This window comes from Bos indicus, chromosome 9, assembly GCF_029378745.1.
Source record: "Bos indicus isolate NIAB-ARS_2022 breed Sahiwal x Tharparkar chromosome 9, NIAB-ARS_B.indTharparkar_mat_pri_1.0, whole genome shotgun sequence".
Classification (NCBI taxonomy): Eukaryota; Metazoa; Chordata; class Mammalia; order Artiodactyla; family Bovidae; genus Bos; species Bos indicus.
This window is the reverse complement of record NC_091768.1, coordinates 35,433,523-35,460,174: the sequence shown is the minus strand read 5'-3', so window position 1 is coordinate 35,460,174 and position 26,652 is coordinate 35,433,523. Positions and strand designations below refer to the sequence as shown.

The following is a 26,652-nucleotide window of genomic DNA, read 5'->3' as shown; positions in this document are numbered from 1 at the left end:
CACTAACAGCAGGTTGAAAATTGTTGAGGAAAGCACCTGTCCTACCTTCAGTGATGACTTGCAGGGGATGAATGTGCCAAATGGGACATCCATGCGTCCCTGTGAGTTACAGCCTCATTTTTAATGGTACAGGACAAAGAAATAGCAACAGACGGTCATTGTAAATCCTTCTATTTTTCAGAGTCAGCTTTCAAAGGGTGAAAATTATTAGATAATTTAAAGCTCTTTGAGTTCAAATGAGAGAAATGGCAAGATGAGTGCTTTTACGATTCTTAGAGCCTTCTCTTATGAAAGAAAAGGTGACTTGCAAGAATCCTCTGGTGAGTCGGCACAAGCAAATATGACTGTTAGAGGTGAAGGGAAGAATTTTTCAAATTTTCTGGTATAGATCTACAAGGTTATATATGCTACTGTATATTTGAAAGAAAGCAAGGCTTGGTACATAGGCATCCATCCATAAATACATTAAGGAGATAGGGAATTAATGACTGGAAGGCTTAAAAACATCTTTCTTGATAGCTGTCACATGGCCCCAGGACTAGCAAGACCCACATGGGCACAGGTGGAACTGTTTCTGAAAACTGTAGGATGTACTGTATTTAATCAAACCTCCTCCTGTTTAAGGCTATTTCCTATTCCAAATATTATAGATGGAGGCTGATCTCTTGACTAGGCAAAAAAGGGAAAGCATTTATAAAACATCCCTATCCGACTGGAGGAATCAACCTACCTGACTTCAGGCTCTACTACAAAGCCACAGTTATCAAGACAGTATGGTACTGGCACAAAGACAGAAATATAGATCAATGGAACAAAATAGAAAGCCCAGAGATAAATCCACGCACATATGGACACCTTATCTTTGACAAAGGAGGCAAGAATATACAATGGATTAAAGACAATCTCTTTAACAAGTGGTGCTGGGAAATCTGGTCAACCACTTGTAAAAGAATGAAACGAGACCACTTTCTAACACCATATACAAAAATAAACTCAAAATGGATTAAAGATCTCAACGTAAGACCAGAAACTATAAAACTCTTAGAGGAGAACATAGGCAAAACACTCTCTGACATACATCACAGCAGGATCCTCTATGATCCACCTCCCAGAATATTGGAAATAAAAGTAAAAATAAACAAATGGGACCTAATTAAACTTAAAAGCTTCTGCACATCAAAGGAAACTATTAGCAAGGTGAAAAGACAGCCTTCAGAATGGGAGAAAATAATAGCAAATGAAGCAACCGACAAACAACTAATCTCAAAAATATACAAGCAACTCCTACAGCTCAACTCCAGAAAAATAAATGACCCAATCAAAAAGTGGGCCAAAGAACTAAATAGACATTTCTCCAAAGAAGACATACAGATGGCTAACAAACACATGAAAAGATGCTCAACATCACTCATTATCAGAGAAATGCAAATCAAAACCACTATGAGGTACCATTTCACACCAGTCAGAATGGCTGCGATCCAAAAGTCTACAAATAATAAATGCTGGAGAGGGTGTGGAGAAAAGGGAACCCTCTTACACTGTTGGTGGGAATGCAAACTAGTACAGCCACTATGGAGAACAGTGTGGAGATTCCTTAAAAAACGGGAAATAGAACTGCCTTATGACCCAGCAATCCCACTGCTGGGCATACACACTGAGGAAACCAGAAGGGAAAGAGACACGTGTACCCCAATGTTCATCGCAGCACTGTTTATAATGGCCAGGACATGGAAGCGACCTAGATGTCCATCAGCAGATGAATGGATAAGCAAGCTGTGGTACATACACACAATGGAGTATTACTCAGCCATTAAAAAGAATACATTTGAATCAGTTCTAATGAGGTGGATGAAACTGGAGCCTATTATACAGAGTGAAGTAAGCCAGAAGGAAAAACACCAATACAGTATACTAACGCATATATATGGAATTTAGAAAGATGGTAACGATAACCCTGTATACGAGACAGCAAAAGAGCATCCATCCTTCGCATACTCATCCATCCACCCATTTATTCATGTAATATTAACTGATCATCTGCTATGAGCAGGCAGTGGAATCTAAGATGAACAAGATAATGTTGCTGCTCTTAAGACACACAGTCCCATGAGGGAGAGAGACATATTAATACATCAGTAAAAGAAGATACGATAAACCCAACATTGGTGTCACAGGCAGGGGTCAGGAAAGCATGCCCAGAAGAACATCCAAAATGTGTCTTTCAAAAGAGACACTGATGTATGGAACAGTCTTATGGACTCTGTGGGAGAGGGAGAGGGTGGGAAGATTTGGGAGAATGGCATTGAAACATGTGAAACGTCATGTATGAAACGAGATGCCAGTCCAGGTTCAATGCACGATGCTGGATGCTTGGGGCTGGTGCACTGGGACGACCCAGAGGGATGGTGTGGGGAGGGAGGAGGGAGGAGGGTTCAGGATGGGGAACACATGTAAAATAAAATTAAAAAAAAAATCCCTATCCTCTGATTTATTAAAGAAGACCAAAAATTCTTAAACCAGAAGGAAGAAATATACTCCAAGAAGATGGGTGAAGAGAAAGAGTGTCTAAGGAGGGGAGGAAGAGTCAAAAATGTCATTGAGAAGTTGACAGATCAAAGAGGATATTGGAAGAGTAGATAAATAAAAAAGAGTAGGCAGCATTTCCAAGACACACATATGAAGATTTTCTCCTAGAGAAAATCAGGGCACTCTACAAAACAGCAATAAACAATAATAAAATCCATGAGCAATAACAGATGTATGCACACTGTTAACATTCCGGGAAGAAATGATGGTGTATTTGTGTCTGCTGACTTTCTGCTGAGGCATATGGTGACAGCCATATGCAGAGATGGCATGGCTAATTGGCTCTTAGGCTGTCTTTCTGGAGTGTGAATCCAAGACATGACAGAAAGCCTGCCCAGAATCATCAACCTCACTCCCCTCCACTTCCACTGGTCCACATGGGGATGGAGAATTGAGTCACAAAAAGAAACATTTATCCTTTCAACATATATTTACTGAGAGGCACTTAGAAAGAGAAGACAAGAACAAACCCAGCATGACTTTATTCTCCTGGGGTCCCAAAGTTTGTGTTAAGACAAGCATTTATGAAATAATTACCAAGTGTGATTATTGCTATGATAGGGAAGTAAAGGATGCTATAAGGTGAGTCTTTCTTTGAAGAAAGAACAGCAGGTGCCAAGCCCTGGAGACAAGAAGGAAATAAAAATGGTCAACTGAGAGTGGGGCATCTCTAAGAATCCTGACGATCTTGATTTCAAGATCACTCGGAAATTTCAAGGAAAATAAGAAACAAAATCACTAACTTCCATAAAATGGGGAAATATTTGTAAATCCAAATCATGGTATGATGAGGAAAATGATTAAGTTATTGTGATGGACTCATAAGAAATAAAAGGGAAGTCAAACTTCAGTTTCCCTAGAGGAAGAATCAAATGAGCTGTCAGACAGTTTACCCTGGAGAAACTACCCAAACATACAGGAATCTATGAATTTGAGGTAAAGTAGAGTAAAAATGGGACTCATGTAGGTATACCTGTGTGAGAAACCCCCAGGTAACCTCCAAGACACTAAGCAGTCAAGTGGTGTGTGTGTGTGTGTGTGTGTGTGTTTCTTGCTCAGTCATGTCTGACTTATTGCGGCCCCATGGACTGTAGCCTGCCAGGTTCCTCTGACCATGGAATTCTCCAGGCAAGAATGCTGGAGTGAGTTTCCATGCCCTTTTCCAGGTGATCTTCCCGACCCAGGGACTGAACCCTGATCTCCTGCATTGCAGGCAGATTCTTTACCATTTGAGCTACCTGGGAAGCCCCAAATGACCTCTCCTCCAGTGTATATCTCAAACAAAAAAAAAACATAAACCATAGTTTCCCACATCCCAGGACATATACTAAAGGCGAGAGAAAGAAATAACAGAAGGTCATTTACTCAGCATAACAACGTTTGACTAATAGGAATTTCAAAAAGGGAGAGCAAAAGAGATTGGAGTGATGACAGCATTGGTGAGAAAGGAAATTTTTCCTCGCCTGAAAGAAAGAAGTTCCTGATTGAATAGACTCACTGAAAGCTCTGTACAATGAACAAAATATAACCCACAGCAAATCACATCTTGATATACCTGAGATACAGGGAAGACTTTAAAATCTTCCAGAATGAAATATAAGACATAGTTCTGGATATTGGCAAATGTTTATCTCAAATTAGATTTCAAAGTATAGAAATAATCCCATAACAACTGTCACTATAAAGGAAACATGGCTCACTGTGGTAGAAAGCACTGAATTTTTTATTATATAATTCACTGTGAAGAGAGAAGGAAAATAAAATTTAAAAAACCAATGTGCATGCCCAATAATTATACAAATATGCTTGAGTTATAAAGGAAAATAAGTCATACAAAAAGAGAAATAACACAATTAGAAAAAAAGCAAATGCAAGGACTATTACAAGATCTGGGAGGGATTGGGGGCAGGAAGAAAGGGGGATGACAGGATGAGATGGCTGGATGGCATCACTGACTGGATGGACATGAGTTTGAGTGAACTCCAGGAGATGGTGATGGACAGGGAGGCCTGGGGTGCTGCGATTGATGGGGTCATAAAGAGTCGGACACGACTGAACGACTGAACTGAAGAATATCAGAAATGGCTACAAATTAAGTAAGATGTTAAAAAATGCTAAGAAAAATGAAAAGTGCAGTGTAACCCATGATTGATTAGAATAAGCAGAAAGGATACTCACATACTAAGGTGATTTTGGAAACACTTGGCTCTCTTAAAATGGAGAAGTTTCAACAAATCCGAGAGAAGCCTAGTTTTAAAAGGAGAAATTTACTCCATGTATCAATTTCATCATTCGAAAAATAAGGATAGTTCATGTTGTTGTTGTGAGAATTAAATGAATTAATACATGCAAAACATTTAAAAAATACCCAACGTGTAGTAAACATTCAGTGAGATTAATCATTTGTTTTTAATATTTTATTATTTTCTTATATATTATATATTTTTTCTGTGAATCCTCAAATCTACTCACATGTGACATGGATTCACTATAAGATACTCAGTGGTTCAGTAGTGACCTAACAAGAAAGGGAAAAATGTCTAAAACGGGGATTAGGAAAAAGTTAGTTTTCAGAGAATGGAAGAGACTGGATGATAGTATTTCAATTTACTATACCCAGTGTAATTTGGCAAATTCAGGTTAGACTGATACTGGGAAAGATTGAAGGCAGGAGGAGAAGGGGACAGCAGAGGACGAGATGGTTGGATGGCATCACCGACTCGATGGACATGAGTTTGAGCAAGCTCCGGGAGATGGTGAAGGACAGGGAAGCCTGGCATGCCTCTGTCCATGGGGTCTCCATGAGTTGGACACAACTGACTAAATAAGTTCAACTTATACCATGACTATTTATAGGGGAATATTAGTAGTGATGATGCATAGGGCCAAGCACCGACAGTGGACATGTTCTTTTGTATTTAGAGCCAGATGTCAGGCATATAGTTGCTGGAAAGCAGAATGGACCCACAGCATGGTTGAATAAGCCAGGTAAGATTTGCATATCTAGCAGAAACAGGGAAAAAGAACACCAAGGCAGAAGTCCTGGGTTTTCGCACAGAACAGTTCTTGTTCCTAGCGTTAATTATTATTGTATATAAAACATGGACTATATGTTTATCAGTGCAATGAATAACATAAAACCTGGACTGATACACAGCATATTAGTTGGGTACCAACGGAAAGTATTTCTATTGCCAAATTCAGTTCAGTTCAGTTAGGTCCCTCAGTTGTGTCCGACTCTTTGCAACCCCACTGCCGAATTATGAGGTCCTAATGGTTCATATAAAGCTCCAGGTACAGATTTATAGAATTAAATTCATATGTCTAAAGGAGAACAAATCTAACGTAAACACAGTTACTAAGAGAAAAAATAACTCAGACCTTTAATTGATAATTTGAATAAATTAACTTTCAAAGTCTGAAGCTAGACAGCATGTGAAACATACCATGGTTAAATGTGACTTTCTTGGAATGTCATCCAATAAAAACAGTGCTGACTGAAGAGGAAATTTCAAGTTGCACCACTTGTCCAATTCTTCCAGTCTTGAACAAATCTTGTTTGCTTAGATTATCCATATTCAAATCTGTTTTCCTTTTTTTTAATCAAATTTAGTGGCTCTACATTTCTGGTTTAATAGTACTGCATTATCTTGTTTCCCCTGTCTACCCAGATCCTGAATATCCTGACCAGATATCAAGCCTGGAAAACTCTCTGTAGGAAGCTCAAAAACACAAATGGAAGTGAAATATTTGCTCACTGGTGTCAGTGAAAGCAGTAGTCCCAGAAGAATCACTGATGAGATTATACTTGGAATCTTATTTTTCTATTCTGAGAACTATACTAAATACATAATAGAAATAGGTAAACAGAAATATACAATGTCTGGGAACCAAATCATTTAAGAAATGATGGAAAGAATCAAAGAGTGAAATTTTATAAGAAAATCACCCCCAAAATTGGTAAGTGTCCTATGGTCAAAAGAATTCAAACATCTTTTTTGGTAACCATTCCACAAAATATAGTATGAAATGTTACTGTTCTGTGTAGGTTATACTCTGTTCCAGTCTAATTTTTTTTTCTGTTTTCTGTATGTTACAACAATCAAGGACAAAAATTAACGTTTATTTATCATTTTCACAGTGTTCTTAACAGTGTATTGAATGGAGCAATGACAATGCATCAGAAATGTCTTTCTGAGCTTAAGTCAGGTTGCTGTATAGCCGACTGAGTTCTATTACAGAGGCTTTCATTATAAAAGAAATGTTACCGGGCATCCATTGTGAATCCTAAAAATGTATTAGTGTATCGCCCACTACACTGCCTAACACATAGCAAGTAACAGAAACCCAATTCAAACTTGCTCAAGAGGGAAAGAGGGAGAATTATGCTCATTTTATCATTTTCTCATTGAAAGTGGTATAATAGTCACATTTCATTTTGTTATTCCTTCCTTGTTAAAATGAAATTTTTACATACAAAAAGAATTCTTATCAGCTTTTGACTCTCCTGAGGTATATTTATACTGAACAGGTGAAATAATTCCTTACTCTTTATTTATAAATTTTGTAGTTTTCTTCATAGATTTTGTACATACTTTGTTATAACTAAGTATTTCATGTTTTGGGTTGCTAATGTAAATGATACTGTGTTTTTAATTTCAAATTCCACTTGTTTACTAGTAGAGAAGTAAATGATTGACACATATTAACCTTGCTTCCTGCAACTTTGTTATAAATACTAACTAGTTCACAACAGTTGTGTGTGTCTCTTTCAGACTTTCTTATAGAAGATCATGGCTTCTTCTAACAAATACAGTTTACTTATATCACAATCTGTATATCTTTTTTTCCCCCTTTTGGTGTCTTATGGCAATAGCTAGGATTTCCAGTATGATAATAAAAGGCAGTGGTGAGAAGGGACATCCTTGCCTTGTTCCCATCTTAACAGAAGAACTGGCAGGGTTTCAATTCATTATGGTAGGTGTAGATTTTCATTCCTTTTTTTTTTTTTTTAACTGATGTTCATTATTAAATTGAGGAATCTCCCTTCTGTTCCAAGTTTACTGATAATTTCTATCATAGATGGGTGTTCTGTCAAGTAAATATGTAATAAAATAGGTAAACAGAAAGATACAATATCTGGAAACTAAATCATTTAAGGAATGACAGAAAGAATCAAAGAGTGAAATTTTATAAGAAAATCACCAAAAAAATTGGTAAGTGTCCTACAATCAAAAGAATTCAAACATCCTTTTGGGTAAGCATTCCACAAAATATAGTATGAAATGTCACTGTTCTCTGTAGGTTTGTATCTGTGTATTGTATCTTTCTGTTTACCTATTTCTATTACATATTTATTCTACCAATCTATTGATATTATCATGTGATTTTTCTTCTGTAGTTTATAGTTTCTTGGAAGACAATTTTTCCACTGACTTGTGGGGGGTGGGAAGAATTTAGGATGATGCAAGTGTATTATACTTTGTGTACTTTATTTCTAATATTTACATCAGCTCTACCTCAGATCATCAGGCATTAGATCCCAGAGGCTGGGGACCCCTGATCTAGATTATTAATATCTGTGTTCTTGCCTGGGCTTCCGTCTATGGGGTCGCACAGAGTCGGACACGACTGAAGCAACTTAGCAGCAGCAGCAGCATGGAGTATTCCCTTTTTATCCTTTTAATGTCCATGGGATCTAAAGTGGAGGTTAAACTCACAAAAGTGTAGTGACATCCCCAAAGACTGGGACCCTCTTAGAGATTTTCTCTCTCAGGCTTGCCTACACTGAGATTCCAGGGATTCACTGATTATAGTTCAGGTCTTCTCAGCCCAGTAGTGGTTCCTACAGAGGTGGGTTTCTGCCCCAAGAAGTTGTGATCCTCTGTATCTGCCTGTCAGGCTTTGGCACAGAGATTTGTCCTATTACCTCACTTCCCTGATGGATCTAAAATTCTTGATTTTTTAGTTTGTTCAACTTGTTAGGATGGAGTAGCAACGTCTATGTTTATTGAATGACCAGAAATCAGAAGTGACAGTCATCTTTTAAAATCTTAAATCTTATTTATAAAATAAGGAGGAGTTACTTTCAGTTCAGCTCAGTTTCTCAGTCGTGTCCGACTCTGCAACCCCATGAACTGCAGCATGCCAGGCCTCCCTGTCCATCACCAACTCCTGGAGTTCACCCAAACCCATTTCCATTGAGTCAGTGATGCCATCCAACCATCTCATCCTCTGTCGTCCTCTTCTCCTCCTGCCCTCACCCTTTCCCAGCATCAGGGTCTTTTCCAATGAGTCAGCTCTTCACATCAGGTGGCCAAAGTATTGGAGTTTCAGCTTCAACATCAGCCCTACCAATGAAAACCCAGGATATATCTCCTTTAGGATGGACTGGTTGGATCTTGCTGTCCAAGGGACTCTCAAGAATCTTCTCCAACACCACAGTTCAAAAGCATCAATTCTTCGGTGCTCAGCTTTCTTTATAGTTCAACTCTCACATCCATACATGACCACTGGAAAAACCATAGCCTTGACTAGACTTTAGTCCTACTTATATACTTTATATATTTATAATATTTCTCTGCATAGATTCAAATTTCTATCTGTTGTCATTTTTCTTTTTTCTGAAATATTTCCTTTTATATTTCTTGTAGTTCTGGTTTGGTGTGATCAATTCTTTTATCTTTTATATGCCTTTGTGCATGCAGGATCAGTCGCTTCATTCATATCTGACTCTTACAACACCATGGACTGTAACCCACCAGGCTCCTCTGTCCATGGGATTCTCCAGGCAAGGATACTGGAGTGGGTTGCCACGTCTTCCTCCAGGGGATCTTCCCCACCCAGGGATCAAATTCACATCTCTTATGTCTCCTGCATTGTTAGGTGAGTTCCTTACCACAAGAACCATCTGGGCCTTTAACTGTCTTTATTTTGCCTTCATTTCTGAATGGTATTTTCATTATGTTTAGAATTCTAAGTTGACATTTCTTCAAGTGTTTTAAAGATGTTCCTCCACCATCTTTTACCTTGCATTAAAAATTCAGCAAATGATCTCGATCCATCAAACAGTGGTATAAATCTGAATTGATCACATCCTCAGATGATAATGATTTATTCATTTCTTAGGCTAAAGAATAACCTGAGGAACAGTGCTGATATTTAAAACAGAAACCACATGAGCAAAGTGGACAGTACTACGTCTAATAAGAGAAATATTTAAAAAACTCAACCATGAAGTATTGATACATAACAGATTAGCTAAACTCAAATAGTTGTAGTCTTAACTCATTCAGTCTTAGTTCTGTGACTAAGATCATACCTAAATTGATCCCACAGTAACTTCCCATAATCAGAATATGCCAGCAACCTACTTAGTTTACCAATTATCAACAATTCCTTAGGCTGCCCAAACTTTTATGTATCTTTCTGTAACTTTTCCCATTCTATTTTTATACCTCTGAAGTGCATTTCATTTCATGTAGCAAGTTCAATAAACCTATCTTTATTCATTTAAATATATATATATTCATTTAAATATATGATACTAAAAGTCTTAGTTCCTAATTGTGCTAGACTGAATAATATCCACCCCCAACAATATTGATATCCTACTCTCTAGAATCTGTGAGCACATTATCATATATAGCAGAAAGGACCTTACATACATGACTAAGTTAAGGATTTCTGAGATGGAAAAATTATCCAGGCAAGCACTTTATAATCACAAGGATCCTTGTAAGAAAGAGGCAAGAGAGTCTCACATACAGAGAAGACAATGTGATGCTGGAAGCAGAGGAATAAAAATAGGAAGAAACTTTGGAAATTGATGTGCTGTTGGCTTTGAATATAGACAATGTGACCATGAGCCCAAGACTGTTGGTGGCTTATAGAGGTAGAAAAGGCAAGAAAAGAGATCCTTCCCTAAAACCTCGAGAAGGAAGCAGCTTTGTGGGCCTGCTGTAGACTTCTGACCTCCAGAACTATAAGGTAATAAATTTGTGTGGTTTAAAGCCTCTAAGTTTGTGGTGATTTGTTGCAACAGCAATAAGAAACTAAGGACATTAAGATGATTTCATACCTGTGTGTGTGTTTGTGTGGATGTGCACATTTTCAGAATCAACATGCCAGTGTTACATTATTAATAACAACACGATTACAAAGTCAGTTTAAGGGTTTATTTTTGCAGTTTGTTTGATCTTAGGGTATAAATCTCATGACGGATGTACAAGTCAATTCCTCATTTTAAATTTCTATTTAAATTTAAGCCACTAATATCCTACAGAGTTAGTGCTTTGTTTTGCCTATAATTTTTTAGGTGTTGATTTCTTTGTCTCATTTTGCTTTGATGTTGTTTCCTAACTATTGAAACATTTTCATATTTTCAGAGTCAAATTTTAAAAATAAGATATGTTTGAGGATGCCTATATTCAATTCCTCTCCCTTCCACTCTGGAATTTTCCTTCTCCAAGAAAGAATCTCATTTATGTTACTGGCCTGACAAGATGACATTTCTTTTCTGCTTTCCTATCTCACAGCATGATCTTTCTTCTCAATTAAAAAAAAAGAAATAACCATTTACACTTTTTCAAGGTAATTGCTCCAGGATTGTATTCCTTATTCTTCCTCTTATCTCTCTCTCTCTCTGTCTCTCTCTCTCTCTCTCTCTATATCTATATATATATATACATACACACATATATATATATTTACTATTAGAATGACCACTGATGACTCCTTTTATCCCCCTCCTTCTTTTTAAGTCATCTACAGAACATTAACACCTATCAGTATAGTAAGTGCAAATGCATGAAAACCAGTTACACGGTTTGACGTATCATTCAGCCTAACAGATGATCTCTAGAATGGGATATATGCTGGCCTCAAAACAGTTCACCCTTCCTTAAGAATGGAGAAACTAGACGTCATCTACTCACAGGGAATGCTGTTTTCTTATTTTTCACTTTATAAGATTTATTCTTTGTACCTCTCCCAATGTCAATGACTTTGCCAACAAAGGTCCACATGGTCAAAGCTATGGTTTTTCCAGTAGTCATGTATGGATGTGAGAGTTGGACCATAAAGCAGGCTAAGTGACAAAGAATTGATGCTTCTGAACTGTGGTATTGGAGAAGACTCTTGAGAGTCCCTTGGACTGCAAGGAGATCAAACCAGTCCATTCTAAAGGAAATAAGTCTTGAATATTCATTGGAAGGACTGTTGTTGAAGCTCCAATACTTTGGCCACCTTATGCGAAGAGCTGACTCATTTGAAAAGACCCTGATGCTGGGCAAGATCGAAGGCAGGAGGAGAAGGGGAAGACAGAGGATGAGACGGTTGGATGGCACCACGGACTCAATGGACATGAGTTTGAGCAAGTTTTGGGAGATGGTGAAGGACAGGGAAGCCTGGCGTGCTGCAGTCCATGGTGTTGCCAACAGTCAGACATGAGTGAGTGACAGAACAACAACATCAGTGAAGTTTCTCTGTTTTATAATACTTCCCATCCCTACCAAGTGCTCATTTCTTTTTTTTATTATTATTATTTACTTTCTTTTTTTTTAATTTTATTTTATTTTTAAACTTTACAAATTGTATTAGTTTTGCCAAATATCAAAATGAATCTGCCACAGGTATACATGTGTTCCCCATCCTGAACCCTCCTCCCTCCTCCCTCCTCATACCCTCCCTCTGGGTCGTCCCAGTGCACTAGACCCAAGCATCCAGTATCGTGCATCAAACCTGGACTGGCAACTCGTTTCATACACGATATTATGCATGTTTCAATGCCCTTCTACCAAATCTTCCCACCCTCTCCCTCTCCAACAGAGTCCATAAGACTGTTCTATACATCAGTGTCTCTTTTGCTGTCTCGTTCACAGGGTTATTGTTAGCATCTTTATAAATTCCATATATATACGTTAGTATACTGTATTGGTGTTTTTCTTTCTGGCTTACTTCACTCTGTATAATAGGCTCCAGTTTCATCCACCTCATTAGAACTGATTCAAATGTATTCTTTTTAATGGCTGAGTAATACTCCATTGTGTATATGTACCACAGCTTGCTTATCCATTCATCTGCTGATGGACATCTAGGTTGCTTCCATGTCCTGGCTATTATAAACAGTGCTGCGATGAACATTGGGGTACACGTGTCTCTTTCCCTTCTGGTTTCCTCAGTGTGTATGCCCAGCAGTGGGATTGCTGGATCATAAGGCAGTTCTGTTTCCAGTTTTTTAAGGAATCTCCACACTGTTCTCCATAGTGGCTGTACTGGTTTGCATTCCCATAGATAAATCCACGCACATATGGACACCTTATCTTTGACAAAGAAGGCAAGAATATACAATGGATTAAAGACAATCTCTTTAACAAGTGGTGCTGGGAAATCTGGTCAACCACTTGTAAAAGAATGAAACTAGAACACTTTCTAACACCATACACAAAAATAAACTCAAAATGGATTAAAGATCTAAACGTAAGACCAGAAACTATAAAACTCCTAGAGGAGAACATAGGCAAAACACTCTCAGGTGCTCATTTCTTAAGCATAAATGAGGGAGTATAATGTACTTTTCAATGATTATTTGGATTCTACGCTTATTTCTCTTTGTAAAAATTTATTTTCTTTCCTCTTTCTTATACATAGGTGTTTTCTCACAATTAAATAATAATTTATTATATCTATGAAAGTCTCAGTAGCTTCTTCTCAAATATATTTTCATTCCTGATTTTGTATATTCTACAATATCATAATTCACTGTGCTACCCAGGCTTAGAATTGTGAATCAATGGCATCATCTACCATATAAGTGTATACTATGGGCTATTATTGTACATATACATACACATATTTAATCTCTACAAAACAGGTATTTTCTTTCAGATTTTTAAGATGATATAACAGAATTAGAGAAAATTAAAAAATTAATAGTTTGGATAAGGCTGCTGAGATATCAATAGTAGAGTAGAATTCAGATAAATGTCTCTTAGGCTCTTAAGGAAATAATTTTGCCACTTCACTAAGCTTTTTCAGTTCAAATGTGTAATCATAAAATTCAGTTTATCTTTCTTTTACAATACCTCCATTAAAAAAGAATAAACCTTTCAATTAATTTTATGTTTAGAGACAGTTCAATAGTTAATAGTACATGCTCTGGAAGCAAACAGTTGAGGTTCAAATTTCAGTTCTGCTGAAACTTTGGCTAAAATATTTATAATTCACTCAGGATATCCTATGGTTTTTCCAGTAGTCATGTATGGATGTGAGAGCTGGACTATAAAGAAAGCTGAGCACCAAAAAATTGATGCTTTTGAACTGTGATGTTGGAGAAGACTCTTGAGAGTCCCTTGAACAGCAAGGAGATCCAACCAGTCCATCCTAAAGGAAATCAGTCCTGAATATTCATTGGAAGGACTGATGCTGAAGCTGAAACTCCAATACTTTGGCCACCTGATGCAAAGAACTGACTCGTTGGAAAAGACCCTGATGCTGGGAAAGATTGAAAGCAGTAGGAAAAGGGGATGACAGAGGATGAGATGGTTGGATGGCATCACCGACTCAATGGTAATAAGTTTGAGTAAGCTCTGTGAGTTGGTGATGGACAGAGAGGCCTGGTGTGCTGTAGACCACGGGGTCATAAAGAGTAGGACACAACTGAGTGACTGAACTCAACTCAACTCAGGATATCCCTGGATATATTGTGGTTTTAACAAATGTTAAATTTTTTTATTCTAGCAACCATCTATATATCTTACATTTTTATTATTTTTCCCATGAATTATGTAAAAACTCTATTACTATCCTTGCTCCTGGTGTCAACTTGACTCTCTTTGACAAAATAATCTTCTATAAAACACAAATAGAGTGTCAGTATTTGAATTTTTATTTGAGTGATTTCTAATCTCTATTAGTAGAGAATCTGAGAATTACATTTGATCATTAATTCTGAACCCAGGGCTAGGATAGAAGGATAAGCAACAGTCAAATTTTAGTGAAAAATAGTTGATAACAACTCAATTTCTGCACTTCAAATTTTTTCAAAGAAAGAACCTAGAAAAGCCCCATCCCCTTTCCAAACAGAAGATTTATTATCTTGGGAACATTCTTATACGTTTTTGTGTGTGTGTGTTTTCTTACAGAAAATAAAGGAAAAACACTCTTTTCATGGCCTGTGGTTTTTAATTACCATTTTTATTTTTTTAATTTAAATTTATTTATTTTAATTGGAGGCTAATTACTTTACAATATTGTATTGGTTTTGCCATACATCAACATCCTTAAACAAGTATCCTAATATTCTTAACACTTCTGGTATTTAAAGAAAACTGCTCCCAGAAGTAGGAAAAATTTTAGGTAGATAATTTGTCTGGTTATCTAACTTTTGAAAACCTTTTTAATGAAAAAGTGTTGTATCTTTTCATGTAACACTAAGAAAGGTTTATTTTTTCAAGAAAAAATTAAAATTTATTGTAACCTCTCTTTCAAGACCCTGTATAATCTTACCCTATATGAACAGTTAGTACAATCTTCCAGTGCTCTCTCTTCTCAACTCTTCATTTTAACCTAAGCAATTCCATTCACTTTACCTTACATGGCCTTTGCTTTATTGATTCATTTGTGCCTAAACCTGTGATTTAACAACTCTCATATATATCATATTGCTGGGCCATCTCCCAGAGCTCTGGAAGGGAGTCATACAAGTGACAGCCCGAAACTTAAACTCCATTTGCTTTCCCTAGCAGTCCCGTAGTTAGGACTTTGCCTTCCAGTGCAGGGAGTGTGCGTTCGATCCCTGGTCTCAGAGGTCAGATACCACATGCCTTGTGGCCAAAAAACCAAAACATTAAATGGAAGCCATATTGTAACAAATTCAATGAAGACTTTAAAAATGATCCACACCAAAAAAAAAATCTTAAAAAGAAAAAAATCTCCATTTGCTTTAATATACCTTGCCTCTAGTTCTAGAGGTCAAGTGGAAGATCCTGAGTGGAGACATAGATGTGGGGGTTGTAACATACAAAGCATCTGCATAACCATGAATTGAGACAATATAATAAAAGTGCCGATGTGAATCTGGGTAGAGAAGTGACGAGGAGCAAGAACTGAGCCCAGGGGGAGGGGAGAGGACTCCAAAATCAAGATGTAAGACGAAGAAGAGGAGAAATGGGCCAAAAGAAGTGAGGGGAAAATATGTGTGGAAAATGACCTGTCAAGTAGAGCAGGTTCTTTAGGGAGAAGGATATGTGTGTCAAAGGCTGTTAACAAAGCAAGAGGGAAACTGATACTTGGCCATCAGATTTAGCACAGCAGAAGTGTCCAGTGCATATTCAGTGAAGTGGTTGAGACTAGAATCTGCTTGGAATTTGTTGAAGAGACAACTGGGGGAGAGGAATCAGAGTGAGTGAGAGTAAAGGCAGGCAATTCTTTCAAAGACTGTTGCTGCAAAGGGAAGAAATCAGGCCGCAACTGGCTGGTAGAGTGCTTCAAGAAAAGGTTTTGTTTCTAAAAGGAGGAGTAGAGAAACATCCGCATGTTTCTATGCTTCCAAGAATGACTCAGTAAACAGGAGGAAATGGTAATGTGGGAAAAGAGAGGGTAGCGACTAGAATATCGGAGAAGACAATGGCACCCCACTCCAGTACTCTTGCCTGGAAAATCCCATGGATGGAGAAGTCTGGTGGGCTGCAGTCCATGGGGTCACTAAGAGGTGGACATGACTGAGCGACTTCCCTTTCACTTTTCACTTTCATGCATTGGAGAAGGAAATGGCAACCCACTTCAGTGTTCTTGCCTGGAGAATCCTAGGGACGGCGGAGCCTGGTGGGCTGCCGTCTCTGGGGTCGCACAGAGTTGGACACAACTGAGCGACTTAGCAGCAGCAACTAGAATAATGCCCTCTTTGATATGAGAAGTGATGTGATCCAGTGCCCCATAGAGGACGGGCTGTGCACATAATCACGCTCATTTATGAAAGCAGACAGCATGGCACAGCATGTGGAAGCAGACACTGGCAGGTGACCTGATGTGCTGATGGTGGCCTCGGGCATTGCCTTTGTTTCAGGGTCATGAAAGAGCAAGCTGAGCAGCTGACAGAGAAGGTGGGTTAGCAGGTGTCAGGAACCTGAGGAGAAAAGGTGGTGATGGCTGTCTAAGAGAGTGGGAATGTCAGTAGACTAGGGACATCGGGATTCTTGTCTCTGTGCTTCACAGAAGTTTGCACTTACCCTTATTTTAGCAATTTTTACTGTGTTTTGCAAGTGGGTTTTGTTTGTCTTCCTCATCAGTGTGAATTTCTCCAGGGAAAGAATAATCCTTGTTAGTTTTCTGTCTGCTATAGCATTTCTGAGCCTTTTTGACCCAGAAAAGCAAAATAGTGTGTATGTATTTACTCATGTGTGTCACTCAGGCATGTCCGACTCTTTGCAACCCCATGAATCGCAGCACGCCAGGTCTCCCTGTCCATCACCAACTCCCGGAGTTTACTCAAACTCATGTCCATCGAGTCGGTGATGCCATCCAGCCATCTCATCCTCTGTCGTCCCCTTCTCCTTCCACCCCCAATCCCTCCCAGCATCAGGGTCTTTTCCAATGAGTCAGCTCTTTGCATGACGTGGCCAAAGTATTGGAGTTTCAGCTTCAGCATCAGTCCTTCCAATGAACATTCAGGACTGATCTCCTTTAGGATAGACTGGTTGGATGTTTTGTTAAATACCTCAAAATCCATCAATGTGTGTTGAGCCTTATCAAAGCCATAAAGCTACCCTTGACTAGGTATCCCACTTATTATTACCCCCATTTATACCCCATAGGTGCACAAAAGTGTTGGTTAATCATGGAATGCAAATCAGAGGCGTGATACAGGCTTATAAGTTGACAGAGCTATTTAGTAGCAGGTACAAGTTCTTAATTAGGCTTTATATTAGTAGACAAAAATTGTTCTTTCAAGTAATTTGAACTAGAGATAAAGACATTTATTATCCCAGAACTCCATTGTAGGAAATGCCATTATTTTGTAACAACTTTAAAGGAGTATAATGTAAAAAATGCTGACTTACATGTTGTACACCTGAAACTAATATAATATTATAAACCAACTGTACTGCAAAAAAAGAAAAGAACTCCATTGTAACACTACCTTCTGTAGACTCCAATATAAGGAAAAGCTACCCTGAATTCTAACAGCAAAGAATGGAATGTCTTTGTTCTAACCACTTGTCTACAATAGAAACTGTTAAATGCTTAAAATTGAAATGCAGTGTTAGATAGAAAGCAGTAAAATGTTCTGCTATCTTATAAAACCACTCTTGGAGATTGGTTTCATTTACTAATTTCCTTCTCTTTTAAACACTAATGGCAAAAAATATATATCATTTCTGCTAAAACTCAACAATAGGACTCAATTTTTACTTAAAAAAAAAAAAAGATAAGGCAGAAAATGTCACAATCTCAACCCTCAAATCTACTAGGCAGTACAAAATGAGGAAGAAAAAACTTTTGATTGTGTTCTCATAAGAGGGAAATGTTCAGTATAACTAGAAATTGGATGAGAAGCAGATAGGGTATGATTGAGAGCAGAAGATGAGGAGGCAGACTCCCTGAGTTTGGATGCTAGCTCTTCCACTAAGCGGCAGTCCCAGGTTCTCAAGATTAAAAAAAAAAAAAAAAAACTATGTCAGAGGATTAATAAATGAATTTACTTATTTAATTTAACGAATTATTTAAGTGAATAAATATATGTAAAATGCTTGAAACAGTGCTAGGTGTTTAGTAAGCATGATATAAGTGTTAAACAATGCAAGCTATTGTATAATTATCAAAAACTTAAAGATTATACCAATAATTCAAAATAAAAACTCTCATTTCTTCAAATCGTCATAATGCACATGCTCTGGGGAAAACATCCTTTGAAAACATCTGAAAATAATCATCCTCTCAGTTAGCTACACAGCTGTTCTACTCGGAATTCCCTTCACTATCCTCCTTGGAATTCTGTTTACCTCTCTCCTGTTGAAATCTCCCTTCTGCTGAATTCCCTGTTTTGTGGATACCTGTCTTCCTCATGCCCGGTTTACACCTTAATAAGGATGGAACATTTTCTCATCAGCTTTCTAAGAAAGCACATATAGGAAGTTTTAATGTTTTAAATTAATGTATGCTTTCAAATATCTTTATTCTTTGTTTACTCTTGAGTAAAAATTTGGCTAGGTGTAGAGATGGACTTCCCTGGTGGCTCAGACAGTAAAGCATCTGCCTACAATGCAGGAGACCCGGTTTCAACCCCTGGGTGGGGAAGATCCCCTGGAGAAGGAAATGGCACCCCACTCCAATGTTCTTGCCTGGAGAATCCCATGGACTGGGGAGCCTGGTGGGCTACAGTCCCTGGGGTTGCAAAGAGTCGGACACGACTGAACGACTTCACTTTCACTTTCAGAGATGGATTGAAATTATTTTTTACCAGAATTCTGTTAGCATTGCTCCATAACCTTTTAGCTTCCAGCTTTCCTATAATTTGGAGAAGGCGATGGCACCCCACTCCAGTACTCTTGCCTGGAAAATCCCATGGATGGAGGAGCCTGGTAGGCTGCAGTCCATGGGGTCTCTAAGAGTCGGACATGACTGAGCGACTTCACTTTCACTTTTCACTTTCATGCATTGGAGAAGGAAATGGCAACCCACTCCAGTGTTCTTGCCTGGAGAATCCCAGGGATGGGGAGCCTGGTGCCTGCCGTCTATGGGGTTGCACAGAGTCAGACACGACTGAAGTGACTTAGCTGTTCCTGTAATTATAGAAGCATGACTGTGGCCTGTGACTTGATCTTCTTATAAATAACTTATCTACTCTGGAAAAACTGAGATCCACCAATTTTCCAACATTTCCAATGCTCTGAGATTTCAAAATGAGCTTTCTTCATTGCAATGAGTCACTCTTTTTAATCTAAGAATTGATACGATTGATTTCTAGGCATTTTCTTTTATAATTTCTTTGTTGGATAATAAAGAAAGCTGAACAGGGAAGAACTGATGTTTTCAAATTGTGGTGCTAGAGAAGACTCTTGAGAGTTCCTTGGACTGCAAGGAGATCAAACCAGTCAATCCTAAAAGAAATCAACTCTAAATATTCACTGGAAGGATGGATGTTGATGCTGAAGCTCCAATATTTTGGCCACCTGATGCGAAGAGCTGACTCACTGGAAAAGACCCTGATGCTGGGCAAGACTGAGGGCAGGAGGAGAAGGGGACAACAAAGGATGAGATGATTGGATGGCATCACCAAGTCAATGGACATGAATTTGAGCAAACTTTGGGAGACAGTGAGGGTCGGGGAAGCCTGGCATGCTGCATTCCCCGCCATGCTTGGTTGCTTCAGTCGTGGCTAACTCTTTGGGACCCTGTGGACTGTAGTCTGCCAGGCTTCTCTGTCCATGAGGATTCTCCAGGCAAGACTACTGGAGCGAGTTGCCAATCCTCCCCCAGGGGATCTTCTGATACAGGGATCAAACCCATGTCTCTTAAGTCTCCTGCATGGCCAGGTGGGTTCTTTACCACTAGTACCACATGGGAAGCCCATGCTGCAGTCCATAGGGTCGCAAAGAATTGAACATGACTGTGCGACTGAACAGCAACAAGTTTTACATTTATTGTAGAACTCATTAGTATCATTTGGACCTGACAGATCCTCTAATTGTCTTATACTTTTAAACGTATTCTCCATTTATTTGCCTTTTATTCCACTTCTTCAACTCAGCAATGTACCATTTTAAATTTCTATGTTGTTTTTAATTCCAAGAGCTTTAAAAATGTTTTCTGATTATTCCTTTAATGTATAGTTCTTACATATACATAAAATCAATGTTTATCTCTCTGAAAATATTAATTACAGATTTATTGATATTTTCTTCTCTTTCTAGTATTACCTGTTTTCCCTGAGGTATATATATTTTTTTCCTATGAAGGAGGTTAAATCCCCATTTTATATTAGAGGATTTCCTCAAATGTCTGATGGTCCTTGGTGTCCATTCATATTTAATACTAAAGCGCTGTTAAAATTAAATACTTAAAAATTCTCTGAGCAGATAAAACCATTTAAGCCCCATAAGCTTATTTCATAAACATAAGGAAAACTGAACTCTTTTCTCATGATAGCTTATGATAATCATAAAGGAAACTTTGAATCGTCTTCATAAAAGTGGTATAAGATAATCACTTTTAACCAATCCCCTGCCACCTGGGAAGCCTCATTGTAATACCCAATCATTTGTAAAGGTTAAACAGCTTCCTCATTTTCATACATGCTGGGCTTCATCATGGGACATAAAGTGAGCACCAGATTATCTCATTCAGGTACCCAGTAAATACTGGTATCTAGAAGCTAAAATGTTTCTCCAGGTGGAAATCTTCCACCTTTCCTATTGGGATCTAGAAATCTGGCTGTAAGCATTGTGGTAGACACCCAGAGGATGGATCTGGAGGTTTCCAATTGTGTAGGCTTACTATGCCTGTGCCTGCATTCTAAGATGCTACAGTCTGTCCAACTCTGTGTAACCCTATAGACTGTGGCCTGTCAGGCTCTTCTGTCCATGGGATTCTCCAGGCAAAAATACTGGAGTGGGTGGCCATGCTCTCCTCTAGGGGATCTTCCCAATCCAGGGATTGAACCTGTATCTCCTGTGGCTTCTTTATTGCAGGTGGATTCTTTACCAGTGAGCCACCAGGAAAGCCCCACTATGCATGTATTTAGTGTAATAGCTCATTCTCTCTACTTTGGTATTAGAGAAAATGTACCCCATTTCTTGGTAAAGTGGAGGAACAAAGTGGCCTGATTAAGTTGGCATGGGGAGCAGACCACATTAACATTTTCTCAGTTAATTCCTATCAGCCCCTATCAACCAGAACTTCTTCAGGAAAGACTTTGATTTACTTCTTCAGTCTATAGCATATGTTATGTTTCTCTCTTATGGGCTCTTAGAGTAATAGGGATCTTTACCATATAGCACATTTCACTGTTAATTATATAGTTATGTGTAATACATGAAGATATAGATATAGTTTTAGATATTTTCCAATCCAGAATTCCTTTAGTTCAAACTTGAAACAAGATCAATGGATCAGTGCCAAAGTACACAAAAGAGTATTTTCACTTTCAGTTTTTTTTCTGACAGTGTATGCAAATCTATTTTCTCAAGATGAGGGCCAGTTTCATGACAACACTGTTGTTTATAGTTTCTCTAAGACCAATGGTGGTATGAACTATAGTGGAAAAGAAAAATATTAAATAGAGTTGAAAAAGAAATAAAAGCCATTACTGTGTCCAATGGCATCTAGATTTTCTCCTAAATCATCTTCTAGTGGTTTTAGAGTTGTGTGCTTTCCATTTACCACTATGAACTACTTGAGCTAACATTAGTAAAGAGCACTAATGTCTTGTACCCAGATTCATTTGTGTGTGGGTGTGCATGTGTACACATGAATGTCCAGTATTGTTCTAGCATCATTGTTGAAAAGGCCATTTTTTATCCATTGTGTTGCCTTTGCTCCAATGTCAAAATCAGTTCCCTATATTTATATTGGTCTGTTTCTGGACTTTTTATTCTATTTTACTGATCTGTCTATTCTTTGCCATTACTACACTGTCTTGACTCATTGGAAAAGAACTGACTCAATGGAATATACCCTGATTCTGGGAAAGATTGAAGACGGGAGGAGAAGGGGGCAACAGAGGATGAGATGGTTGGATGGCATCATCGACTCAATGGACGTGAGTTTGAGCAAGCTCCGGGAGTTGGTGATGGACAGGGAAGCCTGGTGTGCTGCAGTCCATTGGGTCTCAAAGAGTTGGACATGACTGAGTGACTGAACTGACACTGTCTTGATGTGGGAGACTTTATAATAATGTCTTATGACGTCTTTTTGCATTAGCTAGGACTTCCAGAATGCTGGGTGAAAATCTATGATAAGAGAGATATCCTTCCTTTAATCCTGATCTTAGTGGGAAAGCTTCTATTAATAGTTAACATACATTAATTAAGTATGACATCAATGTAGGCTTTTTGTAGATGTTTGTTATCAAGTTGAGGAAGTTCCCATCTATTCTTAGTTTGCTGAGAGTTTTTATCATGGATGGTTGTTGTATTTTGTCAAATCCTTTTCTGTATCTACTGCTCTGATTATGTGGTTTTTCTTTCTTGGCTTGTTGATGCAATGGATTATGATCAATTAATTTTTAATTATTGAACAATTCTTGAATATCTGGGATAAATCCTACTTTCCATTGTATATAATTATATCTAAATATTGTTAGATTCCATTTGCTTATATTTTTGAGGGTTATTGAATATATTCATGAGAGATATGTCTGAAGTTTTCATTTCCTATAATGTCTTTGTCTGGTTTCAGTATTAAGGTTCAAGCTGGTTTTAGAAAAGGCAGGAACCAGAGATCAAATTGCCAACATCTGCTGGATCATGGAAAAAGCAAGAGAGTTCCAGAAAAACATATAGTTCTGCTTTACTGACTATGCCAAAGCCTTTGACTGTGTGGATCACAATAAACTGTGGAAAATTCTGAAAGAGATGGGAATATCAGACTACCTGACCTGCCTCTTGAGAAACCTATATGCAGGTCAGGAAGCAACAGTTAGAACTGGACATGGAACAACAGACTGGTTCCAAATAGGAAAAGGAGTACATCAAGGCTGTATATTGTCACCCTGCTTATTTAACTTATATGCAGAGAACATCATGAGAAACACTGGGCTGTGGGAAGCACAAGCTGGAATCAAGATTGCTGGGAGAACTATCAATCACCTCAGATATGCAGATGACACCACCCTTATGGCAGAAAGTGAAGAGGAACTAAAAAGCCTCTTGATGAAAGTGAAAGAGGAGAGTGAAAAAGTTGTCTGAAAGCTCAACATTCAGAAAACGAAGATCTTGGCATCTGGTCCCATCACTTCATGGGAAATAGATGGGGAAACAGTGGAAACAGTGTCAGACTTTATTTTTCTCGGCTCCAAAGTCACTGCAGATGGTGACTTCAGCCATAAAATTAAAAGATGCTTACTCCTTGGAAGGAAAGTTATGACCAACCTAGATAGCATATTCAAAAGCAGAGACATTACTTTGCCAACAAAGGTCCATCTAGTCAAGGCTATGGTTTTTCTAGTAGTCATGTATGGATGTAAGAGTTGGACTGTGAAGAAGGCTGAGCACCGAAGAATTGATGCTTTTGTACTGTGGTGTTGGAGAAGACTCTTGAGAGTCCCTGGGACTGCAAGGAGATCCAACCAGTCCATTCTGAAGGAGATCAGCCCTGGGATTTCTTTGGAAGGAATGATGCTAAAGCTGAAATTCCAGTACTTTGGCCACCTCATGCGAAGAGTTGACTCATTGGAAAAGACTCTGATGCTGGGAGGGATTGAGGGCAGGAGGAGAAGGGGACGACAGAGGATGAGATGGCTGGATGGCATCACTGACTCGATGGAAGTGAGTCTGAGTGAACTCTGGGAGTTGGTGATAGACAGGGAGGCCTGGCGTGCTGCGATTCATGGGGTCGCAAAGAATAGGACATGACTGAGCAACTGAACTGAACTGAACTGGCCGTATGAATGCATCAGGAAGTATTCCCTTTGCTTCTATCTTCTGAAAGAGATTATAGTAGAATTTACCAGTGAACCCATCTGACCTGGGGCTTTCTCTTACAGAATGTTATTATTTATTGATTTAGTACCCAAACCATAATAAGACCTCTGCAAAACACTGGCGAAATCTGTTTAATCATTGTGTATCAACTTGTGAAATTTGTTGCTGGGGTAACTTAGCCTAGAGCACGTTGATCAAAAAGTTAATTATACCAAGCAAGTTAGTGTATATAAATTAGTTAATATACATCAGTGGCATTCAAAACATAAGATTTAGCAAGTAAACAGGCTGCTGTGATTGTGTGTATAAAGTCCTAGCCTGGGGAGTCATACTGCAACAGCTTTGTTGAAAGTATTATTCAATATGAAGATTATAGAAACAGAGATTCTAGTTATGTCATAATGTTTTTTCCTTAAAAAGTGTAAAACAAAAAAAAATAACTTTGACTACAAAGCAAGAAATACATAATACAATGAGATGCTTATATTAGTAACTGCAGGTCTTGTTTTCAGTTTAATACAAAAAATAGCTGAATAAGAGTTATTTGCTTGGAATAGTGTTAGACATCCTGTCTAGCAACAGAGAAGTTCTGGTAGATAAATGGAGTAAGACAGCAGAGATGGAAGAATGGCAATTTTCATCAAGTTACAAGATAACCTGGGAAATGGAGGTAGTTATCTCCAGAGAGAATTACTCTATAAATAATGGAGTTAAAAGTGCAAAACAAAGGACAAACCATTTCTCTTAGAAAAGGTGAAATTCAAAGAACCAATATGAACATGAGTCCAAACGTCTGAAATGCATATAAAATGTTTGTAAAGAAGTATAATATTAATTATTCTCCATTGGAAAAGTTGTACATTTAAAGACGGTTTTACAAAAGCTTAAATGCCATTCTCATATTTTGACCCAGAAAATTATTTCTAATAAAGAAATACATTAGGCATGGAAATTTATACGTAAGGATGTTCATCAGAGTGTTAAATTAGTAAAATGGTGAAAAAACTTTAAGTATTCAACAATGTAAGACCAGATTATACATTCTAAGCAATTTAATCCCATAATACAGCACAAGCATTAAATATCATGCTGGAGAATAATACTAAAGACAACAGAAAATGTTCATGATGTTAAAAGGAAAAACTTAAAAACACAGACAGTGTACATATAAATGCAATCTCACACATACATAAACACACACATGCCCACACAAAGAAAGAAGACAGGAAGCAGGTGCATAGATGTACTAGTGGTTTTAATTTTAGTAATGTGACATTTTGTAACTTTAATTTTTCAAAGTAAGTAGATACTTCTGTAACTAGAAAAAGAAAGTAATATGACATAAACACTAATATTGTTCAGTAGTACTTGGAAAGGAATTTAAACCTATCATCTGCCACACAATGAATCAGTTCCACAAACTGGAATAACATTGACAGAAATGATAAACCCGAGTAAGAGGCCTCCAAGGCAGAGAGGCATTATCCACCTAACTTAAGTAGGCTGGATCAATTTTATCACAAAATTCCAAGGGAGATTCAATTTCAGATCAGAGTTACAATGCTTCTACCCAAAGATTTCTGCTTATCAACTGCAGAATAATTAGGGATTTGAATCCAAAACTCCACAAAGAAAGGAAAAGAGAATATGTAAGCAAATAAAGGAGAACAGGTCATCTTATCATCACCCTACGCAATCAGAATATCACAATTTTAAGAATAAAGTTATAAAAACAAAGCCACAGTTGTTTATTTTACCATACAACTTTTCACAAGTTATCAAACTAGGGAAGGTCATCTGTTACTCAACTCAGTTGTGATTTTATATTTAAAAGCATAAAATGAACACCAGGGACATGGGCATGAGTGTGTGCTAAGTCGCTTCAGTCATGTCTGACTCTTTGCGACCCCTGGACTGTAGCCTGCCAGGTTCCTCTGTCCATGGGGAATCTCCAGACAAGAATACTGGAGTGGGTTGACTGGTCCCCCTTCACAGGATCTTCCTAACCCAGGGATCGAATTTACATCTCTCTCTCACATCTCCTGGTCTCCTGCTTTGGCAGGCAGGTTCTTTATCACTAGCCCCACCTGGGAAGCCCAACAAGGACAAGTATTATTGTATTCTCATCCTAGGAATGTAAGCTTTTAATGTAGTCAATTGATAAAAGAAGCTATTTAGAAAAGATAAACTATTTTCCAGAAACTTTCTAAATGTGAGTTCCCCCCACACATCAATGTATTCATTCATTTATTCACAAACTAACAATAATATTCCAGATGCTACATGAAGTGGAAAGAGTAATAATAGTACTTAGTTTATAGGACTTCTGTGACTATTACATGAGATCTCGTATGTAAATTTCTTACTACAGGGTGGGACTAATAATAAAACCTAAATATATGTCAGCTATTACATTCTACCACTA

General features: G+C 38.0%; 1 pseudogene; it reads right to left on the bottom strand.

Annotated features, from left to right (window-relative positions):
* Positions 1–18,651, bottom strand: part of LOC109563502 (ralBP1-associated Eps domain-containing protein 1-like) — a 30,142-nt pseudogene extending 11,491 nt beyond the window's left edge.
* Positions 18,652–26,652: the final 8,001 nt, after the last annotated feature.